The sequence below is a fragment of the Jaculus jaculus genome, chromosome 4 (genome assembly GCF_020740685.1).
Source record: "Jaculus jaculus isolate mJacJac1 chromosome 4, mJacJac1.mat.Y.cur, whole genome shotgun sequence".
NCBI lineage: Eukaryota > Metazoa > Chordata > Mammalia > Rodentia > Dipodidae > Jaculus > Jaculus jaculus.
In genome coordinates, this window is record NC_059105.1 from 91608461 (window position 1) to 91621152 (window position 12692).

General features: G+C 41.2%; 1 protein-coding gene and 1 non-coding gene across 2 annotated transcripts in view; one reads left to right on the forward strand and one right to left on the reverse strand.

The window, feature by feature from the left end:
* Positions 1-12692, reverse strand: part of Kif5c (kinesin family member 5C) — a 181755-nt gene that overhangs the window by 157371 nt on the left and 11692 nt on the right. The gene's annotated exons all lie outside the window — the stretch shown is intronic.
* LOC123460384 lies at positions 669-771 on the forward strand. Its single transcript, XR_006636949.1, has one exon. It is a non-coding gene; the product is annotated as a U6 spliceosomal RNA (small nuclear RNA).

Here is a 12692-nt window from a genome sequence, read left to right on the forward strand (position 1 = left end):
TCTCTGTGTCTGTCACTCTGAAATAAATAAATAAATTTAAAAAAAAAATAAAATAAAAATAAATAAATAAAATATGACTGGGTCCTACATAGCTTATATTGATTTCAAAAATATAAAAAGTATATAGAATGGTCATAAAACACACACAATTCCAGGAGCCACTATGGAGATGCGATTTATAGACAGGACATAATGACCCTCATAAACAGGCTGAAAGAATCTTTAAAAGATAGACCATGGTTTATATGAAGACCCAAAGATGTTTTGGATATACCAAAACTATACAAGGGTTGTTTGCTAAAGAAAAAAGTTTTCTCTGGCTACTCAGCTGAGCTTGAGAGACGAAATTAAAAAATCCAAAGAATGTCAGTTATTCATCATAATACTGGACTTAAACTACACAATTTTTTGTTGTTGTTGCTTTGTTTTTCGAGGTAGGGTCTCACTGTAGCCCAGGCTAACCTGGAATTCACTATGGAGTCTCAGGTGGCTTTGAACACACAGCAATCCTCCTACCTCTGCCTCATGAGTGCTGGGATTAAAGGCGTGCACCACCACGCCTGGCAAAGCTACACAATTTTAATGTTCGCTTGATGGTTGTTAAATGTACATTATTCCAGTCTCTCCCTGTTATGCCTTATACCAGTTAAAAATGTTTACTCTGGTGGTTGCTTCAGCAGCACATGTACTAAAATTGGAATGATTCAGAGAAGATTAGCATGGCCCCTGCACAAGGATGACGTGCAAATTCGTGAAGCATTCCATATTTTTTTTAAAAAATGTTTACTCTGTGCCTTTATAGGTTAAAAATATATAACTTGGGCTGGAGAGATGGCTTAGCTGTTAAGGTGCTTGCCTGCAAAGCCAAAGGACCCAGGTTCTATTCCCCAGGACCCACAAAAGCCAGATGTTGAAGGTGGCACACGTGTCTGCAATTTGTTTATAGCAGCTGAAGGCCCTGGTGTGCCCATCTTTCTCTCCTTCTTCCCACCTCTATCTGCCTCTCTCTCTCTCTCTTTCAAATAAATAAAATAAATTATATTATAATTTATATTATAATATTTATATATTTATATTTATAAATATATTTATTAATATTTATAATATAAATTATATATATACATACATACATATATATAATTTATATATATATACATATACACACACACACACACACACATAAACTTATTTGATTTTTCAGGACTCACAGCTGAAAACCAATCTTAAATCTCAAATGAGACTTGGGACTTTAAAACTATTTTAGATTGATAAAGATTATGGGACCTTTAAAATTGGACTAAATACAATTTATAATGTAAAAGGATTCTAAATCTATTGAGGGCCTCTGGCAAAATGTGACAGTTTAAATAAATGCCCCCAAAACATTCAAAATTTTGTCAGAACTTAGATTTCCAGGCATCTGGCTGGAGCAAATGTCACTGGGCAGATCTTAGGGTCCAGCCCTAATATATGTTGGTAGATTTAAAATTCCAATCTAAAGGTGTATATGCCTAAGTTCTACCTAGAATTCCTAAATGCTAATTTCTAAATTCCTGTGTGATGTGGCTTTGGGGTTTTTGGCTTTATGACGACTTCTCTTTCTCTCTCTCTTTCTCTCTGCTTGGACCTGTGAACGCAGGCCAACTTGTTCTGCCATTATAAAACTTCCCCGAAATCTGAAATCTTCAATAAATATCCCTTCCTCCATAACCGTGCCCAGTTTAAAAGTTCATCTCAGCAACCTAAAGCTGTCTACTACACACACACACAGATTTTGATAATATTGATCACACTTATATATGTTTCTAAATATATATAAATGTATATTCACTGGGGATGGGAGGCAGAGAAGCTGTCTTTTCTAAACATTTTCTAAACATTTCTTAATCTCTTTGGAAGGCAGCTGACCACTATACCACCAATGCCTGGATGCTGATTCTCTTGGGCACTACCAAGAAAGACAGGGACTGGTACAGAGTTGCATTCCCTTCTTTCCCCAAGAATAAGGCTGTCTAGACTGCTGCTTCCATGTGCTCAGAAAGGAAAATGTTATGGAATGTAGAATAGGTGTCCAAAACATTAATATCAAACCAGGCATAGCAGCTGATGCAGGAGGATGGCTGTGAACTCACTATATAACCAATCAGAGAGAAGACTGGAAGGGATCAGTAATTCCAGCACTTGGGAATTGGAGGCAAGTGTTGTTTATGGGTGCTGGGGAATCCAACTCTGGCAGTCTTAGGCTCTAATGCTTGTACTGAAAGTGGGTTTTTTTTGTTTGTTTTGTTTATTTTTATTTATTTATTTGAGAGTGACAGGCAGAGGGAGAAAGAGCCAGAGAGAGAATGGGAGCGCCAGGGCCTCCAGCCACTGTAAACAAACTCCAGACAGATGTGGCCCCTTATGCATCTGGTTAACGTGGGTCCCGGAGAATCCAGCCTCAAGCCGGGGTCCTCAGGCTTCACAGGCAAGCGCTTAACTGCTAAGCCATCTCTCCAGCCCCTGAAAGTGTTTTTGCCCAATGAATTATCTCTCCAGTATTCATAACTTATTTTGTTATATGTTTTGTATGTATTAATTAATTAATTCAGGTGAGGGATATGGGGCGTTTCCACTTTCCAAATTTTGTCCTCCTGAATATTTTCAATGATTCCATATAATGTTTATATTTGAGATAAAAAGTAAATAAAGTAAAATACAAGCTACTTAATATGTGTGATGACACTTTCTTTAATCTTCCCTTTCTCCTCCCACACGTCCATTTTCTAGAGGAACAACGTAGAACGAATGAACTGAAGCTCCTTAGAAAACATATTGGTTAATCTAAAGTGATTTGGAGCCTCGGACTTTATAGCTCAGTATTGATTTATCATATATATTACACATAAATTTATTCGAAATGTAAGCTTTAATAGCTATGGGCCTATAATAACAATAATTCAATAGCTTTGTAGCCTTGTTATTAGGAGAACACCAGGAAACAGACATCCAAGGAAGGAAGTCTCTTATTTCTCTTCTTTTCAAGGCAATTTAGGTAAATTATAGGCATTTTCCTTTCAGAGCTGAGGACTATCAATAAAATTTTAAGTGTTGTTCATTTATATTAATGTCTTCAATTTAGAACTTCTTGGGCCCATCTTCTTTTATGACACTGCTTTCAGTTCAAATTAAAATAATTTTGTAAGACTTGTAAGTTGCAAATCAAGAGAAAGATTTTTTTGTGTGTGGCTTCCATATTTTCATAGAAAAGGAAATCATTTCAAAGCAATCATTTTCTGTATTAAATGAATCTGAATATATCCAATTCAAAACAATTTTCATTCTTTGAAGAATGAAACCACTTTACAAAATGTCATAACCTTAAAAGTTTCAGCTTTAATATAGGATCCAATCATTTGCCAGTGGAATTACTAGTATGGATGTGTGTGTGAGAGAGAGAGAGAAAGATTGTGCTTCTGTTCACCTCTTACTAGACAGTGAGCTGCCTGGGGGTCAGTGTACATATTAATTAATTTAATTTTCTCATTGCTGTGACCAAATAGCTGACAAGAAGCAGTTTAAGGAGGGTTTATTTGGCCTTCTAGTTACAGGGGATGAGGATATAGCCCATCTTCTTGACCATAGATGGCAGCAGGAGGCAGCTGGTCACACTGTATCCACAGTTAGGAAGCAGAGAGAGGGAAGAGGAAGTAAGTCCATGCTATGAAATCGCAATGCCTGTCACAGTGGACTTTCCCAAACAGCTCCCCCAGCTGGGACCAAGTATCCAAATACATGAGCCTATGGGGGACATTTCATAGTCAAACAATAGCAGTGTGTTTGGCAGCTTTCTGCTAGTATAATCAATACCCAATATAACCAATTTATAAAGAAAAAGTTCCATTTTGGATCATGGTTCTAGAGGTTTCAAGTCATGATCAATTGGCCTCATTGGGTTTTGGCCTCCAGAGAAACAGAATATTATGATCATAGCAAGTGGCCACAACCACTTACCTCATGATCAAGAAGCAAAAGAGAAAGAGACAAGGTGCCACAAACCACTTCAAGGGCACACTTTCAATGACCTACAACCTCCACTTGGCCCCACTTCTTAAAGTTTCCATCTCCCAATAGTGGCAATCCTTTAGCACATGTGCTTTTGATGGACAGACATTCCAGATGCAACCTATAGCAGTGAGAAAATAGATTGTACTCCTTAAGGAATTTGTAGGTTTACAGGTGGGTTCAATTAAGCAGTATGAGGGTAGCTCTGTTAGTCCTCCGGTGGGACTGATGGGAGGTCGTAAGGAAATGAGACGAACCATAATCATAAAAATAAGAATGTGTATGATGCAAGAAATAACCTTTCATTCACTCATTCATTCCATCACATGCTGAGAACATACAAATACCCAAGCAAACTCTGGCCAGAGAAGAGCTCACACACTGGGTGGGATAAATCCAAGAAAAGCAGAACCAAAGGCAAAAGGAAATACTTCACCCTGAGTTTCTAGGGTGACAATGAATTTAATACCTAGCAATGGATGGAGATGGCACTCAGAGAAGGGGACAGCAACAAAGACTTGAAGGAGTGAGTTTGGGACACAGTATATGGTTAGGTTTGAGAAGGGCAAAGTCCTGAAATATAACAGTGAAATCAAGTCAAAAGGCTGACAAAAACACAGGGAGGAAGCTTGCTGGAATCTCAGGAGCCCACGGTGGGGAGGGGAGCTCAAATTTAGATAAGAGCAAAGGGAGTCCTTAAAGTTTGTGAGCAAAGGCAGAATTTGAGCGGTACTTCAGAAATAAGAGTTGAGCTAGTGTTCACAAGAAATCAGCCAGTGGAAAGGAAGCATGAAATTGTTCCCTAAGGCTACTACCATCCACAGAAGACTCAGTCAAGGTCAGACCTATTTGCAATTAAAAACAGAACAAACTAGGTAGAGTACTTCCTACTTCGACAATAGAAATTGCATAAACTTACAGCAAATGCTTTTAGGATTAAGAATGAGACAAAGACTCCCTCTATCACTGTTTTTATTTTATGATGTCCTAGAGGTCCTATCCAATCCAGCAAGATAAGGAGAGAGAAATTAATGTCATACACATTTAGACAGAAACAAAATCCATCATTATTTGAAGATGATAAAATAACCTTCATGATCCATCTTTAAGATTTACTGTCAACTCAACATTCTATGTCTTTTTTTCTTTTCTTTTCAAATAGATTGGCCTGGAACTCACAATTCTCCTACCTCAGCCTCCTGAGTGCTGAGATTACAGGTGGGTGCCACCATACCCAGCTACTGATAGTCTTTTAGAAGACAGTTTGGCCATGTGGTTCAACACCCACCGATGGACTTAGAAATCCACAAAGTAAGTTTAAATCTCTCCACTTTAATACACTGAAGAGCCCATGATAAATGCATTTGTATAGAAGCTTTATCACAGGCCTTCTTTGAGTGTAGATCCATAATAGATTAACAATAATGTAAGCATTCTGAAGTGAAGCCGAAGGTGTCTAAGCACTTGTACCACACCCTGGAAGGACCAACAGGGAGTTTCAAGCAATATTCTAGACATCCTTTCAGATGGAAACCCCAGCAGTAACAGAGCTACTTCTGACTTCCCACCACATTTGAGATGAAGACAAGGGTGGGTAGAAATCCACTCTCAAATCTAGCCTCATGGACTCCACACTTGTGTCTCATGTGCAATGGGGAACACCAGAGTTGGGTGCACTCATTTTGTTTCCCACAGGGCTGCTGGTGCATGGAATGGGTAGGTCTCAGAGAGGCAGCTTTCCAGAAACTTGTAATTCAGCTAGCCTGGCTAATGTAGCAGTGAACAATGAGATCAAGAGATTATGTTCAAATAAGGTGGAAGGTGAGAACCAACACCTCACAGTTGTCCTCGGACTTCTACACATGCAATATGGTGCATTCATGGCTGCACTCATCTATTACCCCAGTGCTCAGGAGGCTAAGGTATCTCTGTGATTTTGAGGCCAGCTTAGGCTCCAGAGTGAGTTCTAGGTCACCTGGAGCTAGAATGAAACTCTGCCTCAAAAAAAAAGGGGGGAGGGATATCTCAGAAAAGTATTTCTAAGCCAGTTATTGGCCACAATAGAGAAGCAAATGACCGGGTCAAATTTCAGTTCCTTCAGCTCACTTTCAAGACCTCTGTCTAAACACCTTACTGCCTCATCCACACAGGCCTCTCGTAAGTTGCTCCAGGCTCTCCTGTTGATGGACATACAGTGACCACCTTGAGCTCCTTTCTCTTATAAAAATTTTATTCCATCTTTCCTTTCCTCCTTATCTCCTTTCACATTCTTTAGTTTGTATGCAGTATGTATGCCTTCTTTTATCATTGTTTTAAAGTAATGATTTAACCAAAGCTACAAGTAAAATTTTCACAAGCTATTAGTTTCTTAAATAAGCAGAGCTCAGCATGACAGTTGAGGCAACAGATGTCTGTGTTTGAGTGGCTGACCTATCAATGGAAAGCAGCACTCTGAATTCAAGTAAATTCCCTAGGAGGGAAACGTGTCGTGTCTTCCTTCTTTCATAAGACGGGTGAACAAAGCCATCAGGAAAGGGACTCAGGCTTTCTAACCACCCTCACTCCACCTCCTCCGATGGCCTGGTTTCCTCTTTAGATTGGCCTCCGCACATCTTTTCTTTCTGTTCACTCAATTCAGTTGGTTCTCCTGACCCAGGCTGCCCATGGCACCTACAGGGAGCTGGGCTTGATGGGTGGGCTCTTTCAAAACAAGAATGTTAGTCCCTAGTGGACACATAACTGTCACAGCATGAAGCAATGCTTTTTGTGGGGGTCATCCCACCTCCCAGAAGGATGGATCCTACCAGAAATAGCTCAGCACACCCCAAGGCATCCAGCAAAATGTCTTCCTATGGGTACTGCTGTATGCTATATGCAGGTCTACAGCTCATCCAATTCAACAGTAGAATTAATCATATCTGAGAACTTGTGAAAAGAGCTCTGAGTTCCTCCCAGATATGAATCATCACTTCCAAGCACTTCTTTCTCCAGTTGATGGATGTTGGGGGTGGGGCACAGCAATGCTCCCAAATCTATCCTTCCTGTATTTAGCAGAAGACACACACACACACACACACACACACTAGCCTGATATGTCTGCTGGCAACAATATTCTAAACTAAACCAGCTTACTAAATAGTTTAACACCATTCACTTATAGTTCACCGAAATCGGAGGAAAGGACAGGAAAAAATTATCTAAGGTTTTTTTGTTTGTTTGTTTGTTTGTTTTGGTAGACCATTGTTCACCTTTACACGTGATTTACCTCCTTTGCTTCAAAACTGGATTCCCTGTCAGATGGAACACTCAAACAACCTTGAAGGTTGTAGGAATTAGAGCCTTTATATAAGGAAGCAAGACACTAATATTTAATAGGATCATATAAAACATTCACAGCATAGGGCTCAGTAAGTTTGCTTCTGGTGAGCTGATTCTCTACAAATAACAAATACAAATAGCTCAATGTATTGTGAGTTAGTAAAAGATGTTGGTCACATTGTCCAGCAGTGGGGAGACTAGTTAGCAAATTGTTAAGTCAACCTTATGGACATTTAAACAATCACTGAAAAGTAGAACATGCGGAGCCTACTCATGGGGCAAATTTAGGTTAAAAAGGCATTTTTAAAATTAACAAGTTATCAACCTACAAGGGAAAAGATAAGAAAACTAAAATGGATGGCAAAGGATTCTGGTGCATTCTATGTTGCCCTGCTTTCATGTTACCCTTGCAGCATTTTCCACTAATCCCAAAGGAAGAACAATCAATTCTGCCCAAGTAATAGGAACCTGGTGTATAGGGTGAATTTTCAGCACCAAATCAAATCCCTTCTCTGAAGAGCTGGGTGTGCCCCTCGCATGTAAGGTGACCTCTTCCACACACAAATGGGAGGGACAAAGCAGAGGCAACTGAGTGACAAAGGCAGCGTTCTTGGTTCCTCACCGCCTCTCCAGCCCAGTAGCCACCTCCCACCTACTGGCTTCCTAATGGGAGGAATCTCGTTAGAAGCCGGGCACTAACAGGAACTGCAGCTCCAGGACTAGAGATTGCATCATTTCTAGCATCAGCAGAACGGTGACAGAAGGTAAGTGGCAGATTTGTAGTCACTGCAGCGCTTCTTGTCTGGAAATTGAAAGCAGCTCTCCTGGGGAGGCGACACCGGCTCTTCACACTGCAGGAACCTGCAGGAATGGGGCAGATGTGGACATAAGCCTTGAGTCCCTGCCCAAATCTGGAGCCACTGGGCTGTCCTGGCGAGCCAGACAAACAAGCAGGACTGCATGTTGGCATTTCTCAGAATGCTCCTGTCACCTTTTGAAGTTCTCGATGTTACCCATCACAAACCTGCACCTTCAAATCCCTTGTCCTTAGTTAGAGGGCATGGAGTGGACTGCACACCCTCCATGAGTTCTCAGAGGGAATCCACAGTGTCTCACTAGCAGGCAAGTGGTAGTGACACGATGAGAAAAGGAAAAGGAGGGGCCAAGCTGCAGCACACATCTCTACACCCCCGTCTATCAACAGCATTAAAACCGAAATATGGCTGGCCTGCTGGCATACATCTGTATTCCCACCACTTGGAAGGCAGAGGTTGGAGAATCTCTGTGAGTTCGAGGTTCAAGGACATCTTGAGACTACATAGTGAATCCCAGGTCAGCCTGGGCTAGAGTAAGACAATGCCTCAAAAAACAAAAACAAAAAACAAACAAAAAAAAAAAAAAACCCTGAACTATGGAAGGTGGCTATGCAAACTGCAAAGTCATGAAAGCTAAGTTTACTTCTACAAAGTGGGTTCCTCTCCCAGCTTTCAAGTATGGCCGAATGTCCCTCCACCAGGCCCCTCCAATCTCCAACAGAAGGGACAAGACTGTTTCTACTGGTCTCTGTATTTGTGAATTTTACTGCTGCTCATGTTGATGGCACAGATTCAGTTTAGCAAGTCTTCAGGACAGAGATGGAACTGGATTTAATAAATGTGAAGTCACTAAATCTAAATGTTAGTGCACTACTGTCAAAAAAAATGTAATGGCGGCTACAAATGCAAACTTAAATTTTCTAGTAACTACATTTTTAAATTTTTATTTATTAGGCTGGCGAGATAGCTTAGTGGTTAAGCGCTTGCCTATGAAACCTAAGGACCCTGGTTCAAGGCTTGATTCCCCAGGACCCACGTTAGCCAGATGCACAAGGGGATGCACATATCTGAAGTTCAATTGCAGTGGCTGGAGGCCCTGGTGCACTCATTCTCTCTCTCTCTTTATCTGCCTCTTTCTCTCTCTGTCTGTTGCTCTCAAATAAATAAATAAAAATAAATGAAAAAATATTATTTATTCACATTGTTGGGGGAGGCACACCAGATCCTTGTGCCATGTTCTGGGTCCAGCTATACATGGTTGTCTAGGATTTACACTTAGGCTGGCAGGCTTTGCAAGCAAGTACCTCTAACCACTGAGCTGTCTCCTCAGCCCCCAGAGCTATATTTTTTAAAAAGTAAATGTAAAGTAAAATTCATTTGTTAATTTTTTTGGTGTGAGTGTACATGATGTGTGCACATGTGAGCACACACACATGTGGAGGAGAGAGGACAGGACACTGGGTATAGAGTCCTCCTGTATTGCTCTTCCACATTACTTCTTGGAGAGAAGAGCTGTCACTGAACCTGGAACTCATGGCATTTTGAAGACTGGCTGACGAGCAAGATCAAGGAATCCCCGGTCTCTGCTCCCTTCCACACTGAAATTTCAGGTGTGCACAGCCATTCCTGATTCTTTATGTGAATGTTGGATGGAACTCATGCTTCACAGCAACTGCTCTTACTCAGTGAGTCATCTCCCCAGTCTATGCGTTCCTTGTTTTGAATATAGTTCAATTACTGCAAGGTACATGGGTGTTAAACACATTAGTGAGATATCTTACATGTTTTACTAAGTCTTCAAAATCTGGTGCATGTTCTACATCTAAAAAACCTTCCAACACAGACTACCCACATTGCAAAGTGTTAAACAGACAAATATGACCGTGGACAGTTCAGAAGAAAGTTCTAAAAACTCTACAATGTGTAAAACACCTCTATAAAAGGAGAGGTTTGTAGTAATGGAGAACTTGTATGAATGTTTATCTTCCCCTCTGCATATACTTTTGGAGAAGTCTCTCTAGAGCAGAAAAAAGTTAAAAGAAATCCTCAACCAAGAGCCATATCTACCATGGAAGATTTAACAAATGCATCTGCAAGAGTGTTGTTTCCTATGAGTTTAAAAGGATAATTAGTAGGTTGTTTTACTTTGTTCAGTAATTATTACCAAAGAGCAAAACATGTTCCTTCTAATGATTAAATATTTCTCTACATTTCTCTTGTTATGTATTTAGAAATGAACTATTAATAGTTAAGTAGGATTGACATTAGAATCAGGGACTCAAAAAATGACACAGCCTCTCCCGACATTCAACTCACTCCTCTACTCCTCCACCCCTCCAGTACTCACTGGGTCTGTCCTACAAAGCAGTAGTATGACATAACCAGTATTCAAGTAAGGCCTAGGTAGGACACCCTTCCCCACCATCCCAACACGGAGCCTAGCCAAAGATCCTGGTGAGGATCCTTATGTGCTCTTCCAATTTCTTCATGTCACCACCCTACCATCCTGCCTCCTAGTCTGTCCTGAGCTTGAATGACACCAGCTCAGCTACCTGCAAAGAATAGACACAAACACAGACACAGCCCTGGCAGCCAGCCCAGGAGGCCAGACCCTGCAGAGGTCCGCTTACCTCAGCTTACCACAGAAGTCAGGCGCAGGAAATACTGAACTCAGTGGGGACCCTGCCCACCAGGAACTAAGGCTGACAGAAGTCCAGATACCAATCAATCAGACTGGCATCTGACCTGTGGAGCAGGAGGCAGCTAAGAAAAGAGAAGTCAAGTCCCATCCCCCTCCACTACCCAGAGTTTCTGATGTCAGAGGAGCTGTTATTTACTCCAGTTCCTGGGTGAAAGTCAATAATCTCTGAGGAGGAAGGTGCCCGACAGTTAGTTTTGAGAAAAACTATGACACAACCTCTCCAGAGAATTAAAACAGACTGCTCTGAATTTCCTCAAGAGGCAGGAAACTGGGAGCAGCCACTCTGTGAGGGAGCCTAAGGAAGGAAGAGTCCCTAATGTCAGCCCAGAGCTGTACATCCCAAACTTTCAATAAGATGCTTCTAATATATTATTAATCTGAAGCTCCTAAAAGCACACTCTGCAAAGTGTTAAAACATAAATGATTGGGGTTGTTTTCTTTTGTATTTTTCCACTCCCCTTTGAAGGCTGCTTTCCTTGAATGAGAAAGGGGAAACTACAAACCTATTTCCTTTCATGTGGCACCAAATGCACATCTCACACCTGTTCTCCCCTCAGCCCTTGAAGATGCACTTTCCAATATTCAGTTCACATCAAGAAAGAAAAGGTAGAGCTGGAGAGATGGCTTAGCAATAAGGTGCTTGCCAGCAAAGCTAAAGGACCCAGATTCTATTCTCCAGTGCCCATGTAAAGCGACATGCACAAGGTGGCACATGTGCCTGGAGTTTATTTGCAGCAGCTAGTGGCCCTGGTGTACCCATTCTCTCTCTACTGCCTCTGCCTCTCTCTCTCTCAAATAAATATTTTTAAAAAGAATGAAAATGCAATATGGAAATTCCCCAGACACACCTAAAATAACCTCTCCAAATACAAGTGGTACCCAGCTAATGAGACTGGGTACTGAGGCTAGAAGACAAACGACAGACATACAGTTGCCTGTTTCCTTGACATCTATACAAGCTGACTCAAGCCACAGGGAGGCGCAAGGCAACGCCATAAAGCAGGGAGCTTTCTCAGCAGCCTTCCAGGTGACAATGCAACACTGGCCTTGGTTGGTTACAATGAGGGCATGAGCATGAGGGAGCCTGGTCAGGAACCCTGATTAGTTGTGATTATCCGAGCGCATTCCTGCTGTCACAATGACTACACTAAACGGGTCTATCCCAGCAAAAACCTCCTCCTATTGTTCAAAGTGAATGCGCAAGAGCATTTCTTTGTCCACAGTAGAAATCAATAGTACTTGCCATTCAGATCTGAACACACCACTATAAGAAGAAATTTATGAAGCAATGGGTACTTGTCAGTAAGGAATTCTTAGGAATATTTTAGTTACCAATCTCCAATGTGGTTATATTAAATAGTCCTAACCTTTTAAAGATACATATTGAAGTTTTTGAATCAAATGATATGAATTTTTTAAAGAATTTTGTAAGTATGGGGAAAGCATAGAAAAAAGTAAGACTGGCCATTTGATAATTAAGACCGGCTGATATGCACACGGGGTTCGTTTTGCTATTCTTTCTACTGCAGTGTATATTCTTGAAGAGTAGCTAGAAATGGGGCGGGGCGGGGGGGGGAGCAGCTCTCTCGAGGGCCTTCTAAGAGGACTACCTCATCCCTTCTCAGCCTCCCATTTTCCAGGGCCATCCAATGTCACCACAGGACGACAGCACACGTTCAGCCTATTTTCTCTTTAAGAGTACAATCTGAGCCTCCATCTCTGACCTCCTCAAGATAAAGATTTAGCTTTTGATCACCAGGAAGAAAACAACATCCTCTGGGAAATTGAAACTGACAAGAGGCAGCCTACAAAAC